General features: G+C 45.8%; 1 protein-coding gene across 1 annotated transcript in view; it reads right to left on the reverse strand.

Moving 5' to 3' along the window:
• LOC138583119 (ATP-binding cassette sub-family A member 9-like) overlaps nucleotides 1–12,245 on the reverse strand; it is a 2,601,648-nt gene that overhangs the window by 1,965,472 nt on the left and 623,931 nt on the right. The window lies entirely within an intron of this gene.

Below are 12,245 nucleotides of genomic sequence, written 5' to 3' on the forward strand. Positions count from 1 at the left end.
GAGCTACTCTCTCTTGACTCTCTCTTGACTCGGGAGGATAGCTCAGGGGCAACATGCACACCTTGGAAGCAAGACGACACGGTGCAACACAGGTTCGATTCCCGGGTCCGCGCTTAGAAACCCCTAGGTATTAAGCGTGTTATAAATAACCAATTACAATTACAATATACAAGACTGTGCTGCTTCAGATCAGTGAAGTTACAATTCCAGGTACAACAGTTGGAAACTGAACTAGCAAAGCCATCCCTGTGCACAGTGAGTTCTGGAGTCTGGAGGTAATCTGAGAAAATTGCCGGAACATACCTGGAGATATGTACATCTAAGGGAGAGAAGAGCTCCTAGGAAGACTGCCCTAAAACTTGTGTATCAGGCACCGATCACGTCATGAATTTGCCACTGTCCCTGACTACCCAAAAAACCTGACTGAATCTCTGCACTGGAAACTTAATCTGGTGAAGTGCTGCACCACCTGGAAACATGATGATATTGTGTTCCACATAAAAATATTCCATGGTACATCTCAGTATACATACAGGTTTGAACTTTCTGCACATGTACTCTGGCTCCGCTCCCACTATCTTTGTGGCATAATGTATGCTTTATGAGTTCACAAGGTGAAAATTCACTTATGCATTTATTGAATGAGAATCCTGTTGTGGAGTGGTACCCCCTCTCATACAAACTGACTTTCTGAACTGGTTCATAGCTCCCATTTTCTCGGTCCTCGGCACCATAATGAACCTTTCTGCCTACGCTGCCCTATTCTGGCAGTTCCTCGCATTTATAAATTTTGTTTTGTTTATTGGAGAAACCTTTTGGTATGAGCTTTGGATTCTGGAGAGGAATTTTAAGTTTAGTTTAACAGAGGGCCTCATTCTGACCCTGGCGTTAACCAAGGCACTATTAGCGCCTTGGTTGACGCCGTTATTTTTCCGACTCCGCCATGGTGAATGGCGGAATTACCGCCCCATTCCAAGGTTGGCGGGGGCGGTAATTCCCCATTCACCATGGGCCCTTCCCCATTCGCATTTTTGCCCCATAGGGCTCAATGGGAATGGGGAAGGCGCTAATTACAGCACCGTAAATTACGGTGCTGTAATTAGCTCCTAGGTCCCTTCGCGGGTTGGTTTTTTAACGCCTGCAAAAAGCAGGCGTTAAGTACCAACCCGCAAAGGGAACTCGGAATAGGGCACTAAGGGTTTAACGGCACTGGTCTTGTTACCGGTGACCGTTAACCCTTACCGCCCTACTCGGAATGACCCCCAGAGTCACACTGTCCTAGGAGGTTGCAACTTCTTTAGGAATCTGAGTGTTGGAATTAAGCTCTTCTGCCCTACCTTTGTCAATTAATTACCTCTTTAACCCTTATCTTTTAATGTCCGGGGGTTAAACAAGAGGGCACACCTTTGCCATAATCTGTCCAATGAAAGAGTACAATGAAAGGTAACAGAGCTGTCATGAGATCAAACTGCTGTTCTGCTTTATTGTAAATAACAGAGTCCAGAGCAGTGGTCAGTAATGCCCACAAGAGCACCTCAGCCTCTCAGCTCTGTGAGGGGTCTGAAATGAGAGATGGAAACAAAGTTGTAATGTTCTCAACATTAGACATTTTATTTAACAAAAGGGGTTTGGATAAAGGCCTCTGTCCCTATCCAAAAGGAAATTTCCCTGCCTGGGAAAGTAAAACTAGGGATCAGTCTGTGTAGCGTCCTCAAACAAATTGTCCTTGTCCAAATTATATCTGAGACTCACATTAAAAATGAACAAAAAAGGCGCAAAGCAAAAAGGTCTCTTTTTTAAACTGAGGAAAAAGGTGCTCAAGATATAAATATGAAAGTTTAACAAAAGTAGTCCTTCTATCCAGGGGTTGATTCCTTTCCCCTGAACTGTTTCAGATAGGTTGAAAATGTTCAGTTGAAACAATAGTAAAGATAGCAGAAATGTCTTTCGTATCCAATAGTTTCTCAAAGATGATGAAAAAAATGTCTTTTCGGGAAATAATATTTCAAGGATAGCAAAGTGTCTCTTCCATATAACAATTTTTTTACAGTGGGCCTCCCGGTACTCTCTCCTGCCAGGAACCCTGTTCACCTAGTCTTTTTCTTTCAAACATCTCTGGGTGTATTTGCAATTTGTTACAGAGAGCCTCCTGGTATATTCTCCTGCTAGAAGCCCTTATCATAGAGTCTCTTTCTTTCAAACACCTCTGAATGGATTCCTGGTGTACTCTCCTGCCAGTAATCCCCCTCTGGGCTAGGTAGATCCTCTGGTGTACTCTCCTGCCAAGTATCTCTTCCCAAAGGATCACTGCCTGATGCACCGCTTCCACCAGGTCTTCTATCAGTTTCTCAGTGCTCTTTTCTCTTTAGATATAACACAGTTATAGCCTTCAGTGGTTATACTCTATTTACTCTAGGTACACTTGTTCAGCTTTCTCCACGTGGGCATCCCTCATATGGAGACTTGTTCAAGTTATGTATTATGGTTAATTCGCTTGTAGCAATCCCTGTTCCAATCTTCTCCATAGTGAGAACTCATTTATGAAGAGTTGCATGGGTCTTGACTTTTAACTGCTTCATTAATGTCTCTTGGCTTATGGAAATGTTTGTCCAAAGTTCCCCAAATTGATATTTTATATAAGGAGATGTGTACAACTTTTGCCCTTCAAATCTATTTGGTTGGTAGTCAAAATAGTCATTTAATTGTTCAAAAGGGGCCGACTCAGTGGTGTAACGTGTAACTTCGGCAATGTTTTATCTCTGGGCAAGCTTCCCCTTGCTCGGTTCCCGCTTCAGCTTCACAACCACTCCCCGATGGAACCGAGGGAACTCCACAGGACCGCATCTCCTACAGCCTTGTCTGTTGTGTGCCTTCGAGCGGTCCCGCCAAGGTACCTGTTACACCTTTACAGGACTCCTGTTCCTCTGGGATGCCTCCAGGCAGTTGGCTGCAAATGTGTGGCTTCTCCAGCATGGTTCGTCTCTGTGTGCCTGCTTGTGCTGTTCGGTACGCTTACTGCTTTGCTCGCTCTGCAGCTTCCTTCTCATATACTACTTTCCGCTACATTAGATTTGGAAAGGCACACCATTTTCAAATGACCTGCACAGCGGATCTTCGCATAACAACTAGTCTGCACATTTAGCTTAATGTCACTCCTGCTCCACACTAACCCCCTTCTTCGTCTCAGTACTATGGGTGTTATGGGAATTGAAGTCCATATGATTTTTACTTTTGAAAACTGCATGGTTTTAAATGCTTATTGGAATGGGACTGTCAGAAACAGGAGGCGTTAAGTAAGCATTATGTGTAGTGGCATTTTGTTTGGATCATTTAATTAAGATAAAAAAAATTAGAGACAAAGGATGTTAAAAGTGAGCCATGTGTACCAGAGTTGTGAATGTTATTTTGCCTAGCAGTTTTTTCAGACAATGTTCTTTGTGTTTTACCATAAGAGGGATTTGTAAAGTGACAACATGCCATCAGGTATTTAGGGATCATGGGGTCATCCTCATTATTTAGAGAAGAATACTGCCATCTACTCCCATGTGACCCTCCCTCATAATACCACCCCCAATGTGATCCTCCGTCATAATGCCACCCTCAGGGTCAAGATCAGGTAGCGGTTGCCTTCCCCTGGCCACATGGGAGGAGATTTTAGGCTGGGGATCAGATATGACTCTGCAGGATTCATATCAGCTCCCAGGATCGACTCACCAGTAAAACCTCAGTTGAGAAATAAACACAACAAGAGGTTCCACAGCCAATGCTGGGAACTCCACGTAGAATGTTGATCATGGAGTCACTCAGCAGTACGGATCTGGAAACAACAGAGCTAATATATTACAAAGAGCAAACCTGGTCTGTCTACAAGAAACCCACTCCTTGAGAGCTGATGTCCACCGTATGGCCTCATATAAAATCCCTATTCAATTTTGCCACTGGTAAGGATAAGGTCAGGGGAGCCAGGGTTCTAATACACAAACGTAAACTTTACTTTACAGGGTTCCAAGTTAGATAAGAATAGAAAGTAATTAAAGGTAGTCCACCTCCTGCTACGACAACATCACCGCAGCCTCTATCATGAGGAACATTACAGGAAAGGCATTCTCTCCTCTCCTCGACAGCATCAACAACTCACTCATGTAAGGTATCTTCCCTGAAGAATTAAAAACTGTCCAGATCCTACCCCTACTAAAGAAGCACAAACACCACTCAGACATCCTAGTAAACTACCACCCTATCACCTTCTATCCTTCATTGCTAGATCATCGAGAAGACTGTCAAGCTCCAACTGCAAGAAAAGATAATTCAATGCAACCTACTTGCAAAATACAAGTCCAGCTTTCGAACAAGGTCAAGCACAAAGACGGTCACCATCCAAGTCACCCACGAGGCACTCCTCATCATAGACAAAGTTGACTCGTGCCTTCTATTACTGCTCAACATTTCTGTCGCATTCATCACACACAACCACAAAGCACTACTCAACTTCTTGTGCTCCCACATGTGATTCAATGTCACTGTCCTTCGATATTTTGACTCCTACCTCACTAAAAGATACAAGCTCATCCAGATAGGCACCTGCTGATCCAACAACCCCCAATGGCATGTGAAGTCTTCATCCTCTTCCTGTCCTCTGCAACCTATACATGAAGCCACGAGGGACACACTTGGCCATATTCAACAATGGAATCCATCATTATGCTAATGAAACATAGCCTATACCTGAAAGTTTACTGCTTTGATGAAATTCCCCAATTGAAACACTACCTCTCCTCCCTTCAAACCTTAATGTCAAGTGCCTACCTGAAATTGAACACTACCACAACAGATCCGATACACTCAAGATCCAAACCTGCTGACACAGACAGATTGTGACATTTCTCCCCTCAATTCACCACTAGTGCCTGTGGTGCTGGAAATGCCTTATTCCACTGCCTACCTTTCCTCTCTCCTCCGACCATTCTTCTCATTGCATTCTGTGTGCCTCATTTATAATTATTTGTTAGCTGTGGTATCTTTTTCCTAGACCGCCTCCTGCATTTGACTGTGTTGTGCCCCATTTTTAAAATCGAATTTAGGTGTGTTTTAGTCCATTTGTGAACATCCTGCATTTCACTGTGTTGTGCCCCCATTTTTCAAAATCGGATTTAGGTGTGTTTTAGCCCATCTGTGAACCTCCTGCAATTCACTGTGTTGTGCCCCATTTTAAAAAAATCGGATTTAGGCGTGTTTTAGTCCATCTGTGAACCTCCTACATTTCAGTGAGCTTTGTCTCTTTTTTTAAATATCAGATTTAGTTGTGTGCTCATCCTACTTTTTCCTTGTACTGTGCTGACTGGTTACTCCATTTCCCACTGTTCTGGTTGTTTTCTGTACCCCCACCCTCTGCAGTTCCCACTGTTTCTTCCCAGTCCTGTGCTGTCCCCTTGTTTGCCTGCTCCATCCCTGCCTACTTGCCTCCCACGCACCTCAGCTGCTCTGCCTGGTTTAAGTATATCCCATTCTGTACCCATCTCTTCAGCACTTTCTATCTCTCCTATATTTTCAAACTGCTTCTCTATTTCCTATCCTTCTCCTATCACTAAGTCTGGAAGGAAGAAACTCAAGAAGGACACACTGGGCTCCAACTCAGGCCTGCCCATCACTGACACCTACGTTAGTGTTTCCGCCAAAGTGACTCTCACCGACATCATCTTTGTTGTTCCTTCTCCCAACCTATGGACTCTTCATATGGTCGCTCTGCTATCTCCTTACTCTTCCTCTCACATTAATGGTGGCACCCGCTGAGCGGTCTTTCTTGCCTTATTCTCCATCCCCAGGGTCATCATAAATGTCTATCGAAATGGTACCATCCTGGTACAAGGGCCTCAACCCAACCTCTCACTTTTTGATAGGCTTCTTCCTCACCTTATCAAATTTCCGCTTTCCTCCTCACAGGCTCCCTTGCCACCTATTCTACGGACGCCCGAGCTCCCATACCAGCTATGCCCACTTTGGCTAACTTGCCTCCTCCTAACCTCACTGCCTCTCTCACAACTGCTCGCTTGGCGCTTGCAACGGTACAGGCTCTCTTGCCTTCAGGCACAGCTCTGACAACCTTATCAGCCTCCACCTCTCTGGTGCCCTTGCCACCCACTGCCATTGCATCTGGGTGTCCGTTGCCCCCTGTGGCCTCTCCTACACTGGCTCCCTTGCCTTTTACAACTGTACTGGCTCCCTTGCCTACACTCCCCTCACTGATATCCTTGTCAGGCTCAGCTCCTCTGACCCTTCCTCTCTCTGTCTCTCAGGCACTCTCGCCGCTCACTGGGCGGACCACTGTCCCCTGTACCCATCCTCGTAAGTCCTTCAAAAACAGCAATCTGCTCCACATTGCCATGCTTAACTCTTGCTCTGCTGTCAAGCACTCCTCTGAAAGCTACCACCTCCTTGAATTCCTGGATCTCGATGTCCTAGCCTTTACTGAGAAATGGTTCAAGGACAGCTCTGTCACAAGTTTTGACACACTTCTCCCTGAAGGCTACAAGATCCTCTCTGTGCCCAGGCCTAACAGGCTAGGAGGGGGAGTAGAACTTATCTTTCCTGAGTGGATTGCTGTTTCCATCATTCCCACTCAGGTCTACTCTTCTTTTGAATGTATGGTCTGCAGGCTCTCTCTCTCTATCGCGTCTCCTCTCTCACTCTGGCCACCGTCTATCGGCCGCCAGGCCAGTCCAACCTCTTTCTCTCTCAATGGGCTGACTTAGCCTCTTCTCTCCTTTACCCCTCCTCCCAACTACTCTTCCTGGGGGATCGTAACATCCATCTTGATTCTCCTGACTCCTCAGGTCCCTTCCGCAACCTATGTGACTCCCTTTCTACGTTCTACCTTCTGGCCTGACGCACAGAGCTGGCCGCACTCTGGATTCTTTAATCGCCACAGACATCCGTCTCTCTATCCCTCTCACTACCTCACCCTCCTGGACTGATCATTCTCTTCTCTCTTCCCACATGAAGCTCTCTACTCTGCTAGTAGTGACACTCCCTTCACTACCTCCTGCCTTCAAGGTCATCTGACTCATGAAAAGAGTGACAGTGGCTTGCTTTGCCTCCACCGACTCTCCTTCTACTCCTGCAGCTGACTCCTACCCTGACACAGCCCTCTCAAACTTTCACCCCTCCATCTCCAACACTCTTGACATTCTTGCCCCTGTCATGAGGGTCCGACTAAAGCCTTCCAAAAAGTGCAACTCTTGGTACGACTCCGAGCTGACTGCCCTTAAACGAATGTACAGACCAGCAGAACGGAAATGAGGGGTCTTCAGGTGCACCATCTGGCAAACTGGCCTGCCGCCTTGTTCAAAGGCAATATCGACTCTTCATCTGCTATCTCTCTCTCAGCTTACCCTCCATACTGAATCTGTTGCTTGTCTCCATGACCATCATCTGGCTTTAGAGCATCCAGAGGCACGGAAACTGCTCTTCTGAACACCCATGAAAACCTGCTCTCAAATCTTGACTCTAACTCTCCTCCTGTCCTCATTCTTCTCGATCTCTCTTCTGCCTTCAACACTGTAAACCACAACATCCTGATCTCCCGTCTCTGTGATACCCTGGGCATTACAGATCTGGCTGTGGCATGGCTTGCCTCCTATCTCTCTGACCGTCCTTCCAAGGTGGAATTTGGGTCCTTTCTCTCCTCTATCACTCTCTCCACTTGTGGCGTTCCTTAGGGATCTAACCTATCCCTGTGGTTCTTCAATGTCTGCATGGCCCCTCTGGCCTACTTGATCTCCACCTTCACCTCTAACTTTCAGTGTTATGCGGATGACAAACAACTCTCCTTCAGGCTACCCTCTGTCTCCTCCTCGCTCATCCCTGAATGTCTGTCCGCAATTCAGTCTTGGTGTGCTGCGAGCGATCCCTGCCTCAATGCCAGTAAGAGAGAGATCGTCCTCATTGTGACCCCTGCTCACGCTTTCCCAATTTCCCACTGGACGGCCTCCCTTGGCCCTGCACCCTCACATGCTAATGAGGCAAAACACCTAGGGGTCATTTTTTACTCCACTCTCTCCTTCTCTCCTCACATCTCGGACATCTCAAAAAAGTCTCACTACCAGCTGCACCTCCTCAGAGGTATTCTACCTTTTCTTACCTTCCCCCAAAGCCTCTCCATCTCCAGAGACCTTGTTCTCTCTAGGCTAGACTACCGCAACAGTCTATTTCTCAATCTGCCTACTTCTACTGTCCACCCGCTAAAACTCATCCAGAACAGAACCAAGAGACTTATTCTTGGCCTCAATCCCAGGGACTGCATCTCTCAGGCGCTGAAATCCCTCCACTGGCTCCCTGTGGCTGCTGAGATCAATTTCAAGACCCTCTCCATAGTCCACAAGGCTTTCTGGGGCCAGGGTGCGCACTATCTACAACGCTTTCTTCGTAAATACTCTCCTTCTAGAGCCCTCTGCTCGGCCTCCTCCAACTCTCTGCGTGTTAGCCGTTTTTCCAAGCAGAGATTCCAGGAACTCCTCAAGACCTTCCTTTTCTCTTCCTCTTTCTCCCGCTCCCTTGCTAACCTCCTCTCTCTTTCTCGCCAACCTCACTCCTCCATCTCTCTCCTAACTCTGCTCAGTTTTTGCTGACTGGCCGCCTGGCTCACCTCCAGAGCCTCACAGGTCCCAGGCTCTCCTGCCAGTCTTTGCACTTGCCTCTGAGCCTCTGCACTATGCCTGCCCAGCACCACTGCACTTTCAGCTTTCGTTCCATGAGATGGGTAACCCCCACTGCACTTAGGGGTAGCTGCAAAAGTTCCAAACTGCCTAATAACATTTGAAAGGACATCCCTGCCGTCATGACCACTTTTTCCCATCAGAGAGAGCCCAGGGTCATTGGGTGCAGTGGAAGGTCCGTCAGTGGGTTTCCCACCACCACCAGCTAATGAAGATGTCCCGAGGGTCCAGACTTTGGGAGGTTTTGAGGTCCACTCCAGTGGTCGAGTTCAGGTCGCCAGAAGACGTCCAGAGCTCTATGCTGTGGCTGCAGCACTGAAGAACCGAAAGTCAGAAAACCCCAATATTACAAAACCTGACACCAAAAGTGACATATGCACACGTCGCCGCAAAAGTCATCAAAGGGTCCCAGGGGTCTTACTTTCATCTGCCAGGCCTTTAAGGAGGCCACATCAAGTTTCATCTTCACAGGACTTCTACAGTCACAGAAAGCGTTGAACAAAGGAGAGCATTGTGAAGAGTAAAACTGCTGTATTTCAGAAAGACTTTGGTTCCTTTTTATTATTGGACTCAGCATCCCAGTGGCTCCTTCTTCCAAAGGGGATCCATCCTCAGTGGGAATCGTCCAGTAAAGCCGAAAAACTCAGCCACTTCGCCTGCCAAGGCACCAAAGGTACTGTGACGAGGAAGAGCAACTTCTAGCCTCAGGGGTCGTCCAGGGGTCCCAGATTCTTATTGGATCCTGTTCTCCTTTGGCCTCTGAGATACTTTGGGGAGTTCATGTTAATGTTAAAGGATATTTGTACCGCACACTATCACCACTAGAGTGGTGCCCTGGTGCTCTGGCAGATCTGAAACAAGGTGTTAGTAAACGCAATTAAACCATACCTATCAAAGCCAAACTGTCTATCAATAGCTAGAGCCACCATTGGCGCAAAACTAGACTATTGTAACGCCCTCTTAGCAGGTACATCTACAAAAGACCTCAACAGACTCCAAGTCATGAAAAACAATGCCCTAAGAGTTGCACTGAGCCTTCCTAAAAGGGAACATATTACCCTTGCCAGACAGGAAGCTCACTGGCTGCCAGTTAAGGAGCGCATCATATTTTAAATCTTCACTCCCACCCACAAATGTCTCAACCTTACAGCACCATCATACCTTGCAGAGGCTATAACCAAATCCTACTCTACACGTCCCACTAGGACTTACTACACCAACCAACTACACATTCCACACATCAACAGAGCTAAAGCTGGAGGGCTAGGCTTCCCTTACATAGACACCAAGCTTTGGAACGCTCTAGCCCCAGAGATCAGAGCAGAAAGCTCTCTCCTTGCCATCCGGAAAAAAATGAAACTTCCCTTTTCATCTAACCCACTGTATGTTTTTTACCCCTGTTATATGGCCATCGGCCAGGGAATGTAGGTGTTGTTTTCTTGTTTTTTGGATATAATCATGATTTCTGTCTTTCCTGTGTTGATTTTCAAGTTGTTGGTGTTCATCCAGTCAAAGATCTATTTAGACATTCTATCAGGGTCAAGTAATCGGCCTGAGTATCTTTGATTTTGTAGATGATTTGAGTGTCTTCTGCGTAGTTGTAGAATGTAATGTTGTATTTTTTGAAGATCCTGATTACTGGAGTCTGGTAGATGTTGAAGTATAGTGGTGATAGTGAGGATCCTTGTGGTACTCCACAGCAGTTAACTCGTGGAGTAGATTCAGAGGGTTCTATCCATAGGGTTTCTGTTCTGTCTGCTAGGAATGGTTTAATCTAAGAGTAGTGCCATGTCCGTTTTTAGGTCATCCCAGATGGATAGTAGTGCTGATTCAGTTCCTCTTGCGGGTAGGAAGCCGACTTGTGCTTGGTCTAGAAAGTGGTGTTTTTGTACATGTTCTTGGGTTAATTTATGTTTCTAGGAGTTTTGCCGGGTAGGGAATGTTTGAAATCAGTCTGTTGTTGGAGAGGGCTTCCACGTAGACACTTGTGTTTTTTAAAAGTGGCTTGATATATGCTGATTTGAAGGATTGTGGTACAGTCCCTGTTGTGAGCGACAGATTTAAGAGGCTTCTGTAATATTCTGATATTCTGATGGTGTTCCTTGTGTGAGGATTGATTTGTAGATGTCGGGGTGCGGGGGGGCGGGGGGCAGGGATCCATGGGTGATCCCGCATTCTTGCTGTGTTTTACCAATTTGATGAATGTCTCTACTGATACTTACGGGAAGTCTTAGAGTTTGTGCTGTGGCTCCTCGTCTGGTCCTTTTGGTTTAATTAATTATTTTTTATTTATTTGCATTTTTAAAGCACTCACACAGCCCATGGGCATCGAGGCGCTGTTAGATGCGTAATTGTGTTTTTTTGTCTTAGTTGCATATTTATAACACACTTAAATACCCAGAGGTTTCTAAGCGCGGACCCGGGGATCGAACCTGTGTTGCTTTCTGTCGTCTTGCTTCCAAGGCGAACACGTTGCCGCTGAGCTATCCTCCCCTCCTGGTTGAGTGTTAGGGTTGGTTTGTCTGTGTTTTATGATTTGTCAGATGTCGTTGATTTGAGTTTTTGAAATGGTCTTTCACGTCGTTGCATAGTTTCTGTGTGGGTATTGGGGTGTTGTCGCAACCTGATGGGTTATGATGTTGAACATTTCTATTTGTGTGTTGGTGGCATTGGTGATTCTGTCATCATACTGCCTTCTCTTTGCCTTTTGAATTTCCTTCTTATATGATCGGATTTGTTTCTGGAACAGTTTTCTTTTTTTATCTTGGTCGTATTCTTTCCTCCATTCTAATTCCAGCTTCTTGTTGTTCTTTTTCATGGTGCTTGGTAGTGGGGTGAACCATTTTGCCATTTCTCTTTTTCTTGAGGGGGTAAATGGTTTTTCCGAGGCAATGTTTTCGATCATGTCAGCAATCCATTTGTGGAGAAGCTCCACTTTCCCGTCTAGATCTGCCTTCTCCAGTTCTGCTGTTGAAGGTTTGGTCGTCTCCAGTTGTTCTATTACGTTGCTTGTGTTGATAGTTTTCCAGTTTCTTTTTGTGGTGCCCAATTAGTGAGTTTTGGGAGTTAGCATGTTTTTCTTCAAACCAAATATTGAAGTCCCCCAGGATTATTAGATGTTCCTGTTCGATGGCTATGTTGGTGATGGCTTCTATGAAGTTGTCGACGAAGGTTGCATCATTTGTCGGTGGTCTGTAAACCAGTATGAATTTGATGTTTGTTTTTGGATTCACTGATAGGTGTATGACGATGGATTTGCAGTTCATGATGTTAAGAGGTCCATCTGTCTTTAATTTCAGGTGTTCTTTGAATGCTATTGCGAAGCCTCCTCCTTTTATTATTTTTTCTGTTTAGTGAAGGCATTTGAACCTTTATAAGAACCTTTATAAGAAAGAACCTTTATAAGAAAGGGTGGTAGAAACTTTATAAGAAAGCACAAGGTTATTAAACATTATTGGATTGGGCTGTAAAAGACAACCTAAGTTACACGCTAACTGTTCCCTTACGAGTTGCCCAGGTGGGGGGATCCTAACT

The sequence above is a fragment of the Ambystoma mexicanum genome, chromosome 3q, assembly GCF_040938575.1.
Source record: "Ambystoma mexicanum isolate Mex_15411 chromosome 3q, UKY_AmexF1_1, whole genome shotgun sequence".
In the NCBI taxonomy this organism is placed as follows: Eukaryota; Metazoa; Chordata; class Amphibia; order Caudata; family Ambystomatidae; genus Ambystoma; species Ambystoma mexicanum.